Source organism: Arachis hypogaea, chromosome 18 (assembly GCF_003086295.3).
Source record: "Arachis hypogaea cultivar Tifrunner chromosome 18, arahy.Tifrunner.gnm2.J5K5, whole genome shotgun sequence".
NCBI lineage: Eukaryota > Viridiplantae > Streptophyta > Magnoliopsida > Fabales > Fabaceae > Arachis > Arachis hypogaea.
This window is the reverse complement of record NC_092053.1, coordinates 42,322,626-42,325,223: the sequence shown is the minus strand read 5'-3', so window position 1 is coordinate 42,325,223 and position 2,598 is coordinate 42,322,626.

Below are 2,598 nucleotides of genomic sequence, written 5' to 3'. Positions count from 1 at the left end.
TTGGAAGTATTCTGGGTGCATTAGGTTGTACATGTAGCTATCTTTTCTTGCAGAACTTCCTTTTCCCATGTGTTAGTTTCAAAGACTTGTGAATTTTCTTTTTGACCAAGCACCGTACCTCCCTTTGTCTTTTTCCTCATTTTTGTCTTTTCTTTTGTACCTGCACAATCAAACAAGTTTGCTATCATTTTTCGGTCCATGTGAATTATGAATAGTACTTGCACATGTAAATCAATGATTGTCTTTATGAGCTTATAGCCGTGACTTCTACATGTATGCACACTTATTATTTGGACACCAAACTTAGTGTTTGGTCAAGTCTCCTGATGACATGAAATCCATATTGGTTGTCCTTAATGAATGTGCTTAATTCTAATAAATCATAGTCACCTTGGCTCTTTGATTCTAAACAAATTTACTACCCTAAGTAATTGAAACCAAAGCATTAAAACATGCGAATGGTATACTTGTCATGAATTTCGAAATCCAGAGGAACTTCGTGCTTTTCATGAACCGTGTTCAAAGAGGAACACCAAACTTAATCTTTGGTTGTGCACTAAAAATTGAATGCATTTTGAATAAAATTTGGGGTGCCTTCAGGCACACCAAACTTAGAGGCAAATTGCATTTTACATGCAATGTTTAGTGCACTCTTTCAGCAGTTGTCCTGAGGATTCAAGTTCATGCATAAGAAACCATGCTTTATTAGATGCACAACAAAACAAAAAAAGTAAGGATATTAAAACATGGGTTGCCTCCCATGAAGCGCTTCTTTAACGTCACTAGCTTGACGGTTGTCCCTTGTTAGGGTGGATTGTAGTGCTTGACGTCTTCTCCTCTCACTATGAAAACGTCCCCACTTGATTCATTCATGACCTCTAAATGTTCCATAGAAAGAACTTTCCTGATTGTGAACACTTGAGGGAGCTGGGAAGGAATGGTTTTGAGGCCAGGTGGGATTGGTAGATAATGACTTGATATCACGTTATCTCCCGGAGAAAAACCTTCAGTGGGAATTTTCTTGTTTCTCCACCCTCTTGGCAATCTCCCTATCACTCTTCCCTTTCTCTTGAGGATTTCTTCATTGACCCTTATGTCAGGAGAATCCTTCTGATCTGTTTCCACTGATTCTTGTGGCTTTAACTCTTGCAACTCTTGTTTGCCTTCCAAGGACTGTTTTAGAGTTTCAGCTGCTGGATTACTTTCCTCCAAACACAGATGGCTACTATCATCCTTAGGCTTTTCAGGTTCTGGTTCAGGCTCAGATGCAGGTTTGAAAACTTTGAAAATGAGCTGTTCATCATGTATTCTCAGAATTAGCTCTCCTTGTTCTACATCTATGAGCGCTCTAGTAGTGGCTAGAAATGGTCTGCCCAGAATGATAGGGTGTAAGTAGCTTTCCTCCATGTCCACAATGACAAAGTCTGTGGGGAAGTAATAATCCCCCACTTTCACCAGCACATTTTCAACTACCCCTTCAGCTTGCTTCTGAGTTTTGTCAGCCAGTTGTATGATTACATCAGTGGATCTCACCTCATTCAGTTGTAGCCTCTTCATAAGAGTTAGAGGCATCACATTTATGCTAGCTCCTAGATCACAGAATCCTCTGTCAATTTTTGTTTCCCCTATGATGCAAGGGATATGAAAACTTCCTGGGTCCGTTTTCTTAGAGAGTGTGTCCTTCTTGATGAGAGCACTGCATTCTTTGTTCATTGTTACTGTTTGTCCTCCCTTCAAAACTCTTTTCTTGCTTAACAATTCCTTTAAATACTTGATGTGTGTAGGCATTTGATGGAGAATCTCAAGAAAGGGAATATTGACCTGGAGAGAGTTAAATGTCTCTAAAAACCTTGAATAGGTTTTCCCTTTTTCACCTCCTCCTAACCTCTGAGGAAATGGTGCTTTTGGTTGGTATATTTCCAGCATGCCTTTTTGCAGTTCCTTGGCTTGCTCAGTTCCACTTTCCTGCTTAACTTCTTCCACACCTTCCTTCAAGATTTCTGGCTCCTGTTCTGAGGGCCTGATTCCTTCTTCTTCTGAAACTTCCTTCAATATGGTGATGGCCTTGCATTCTTCCCATCTCACTCTCTTTTGTTCCCCTTTAGGATTCTTTTCTGTGTCACTAGGGAACACTGCAGTTGATTTGACGGCCTGTTGAGATAGCTCTCCTACTTGAGACTCCATCCTCTTGAGTTTTTCACCATGGTTTCTTAAGGTAGCTCTCACATCATCCCTGAAGCTTTTCAATTCGGTTATGTCTTGACTCATGGTTGCCATCATTCCTTCTATCCGGTTTAATTGATCTTGAAATTATTGGTTCGGATTAAGTTGAGTAGGTTGATTATTTTGGCTATGATATGATGGTTGGGGGTAAGTGTTTTGTGTGGTTTGGTATGATCTTTGGTTGGAGTTTTGGTATGTGGAATTGTTATGTTGGTTGTGGTTGTAAGGTTTGTGGTTTTGTGGTTGGGTTTGTTGGTTCCCCCACCCAAAGTTTGGGTGATTTTTCCATCCTGGGTTGTAAGTGTTGGAGTGTGGATCATATGATTGCCTTTGTTGGTTTCCCACATAGTTGGCCTCTTCCCAATCACCTCCTTC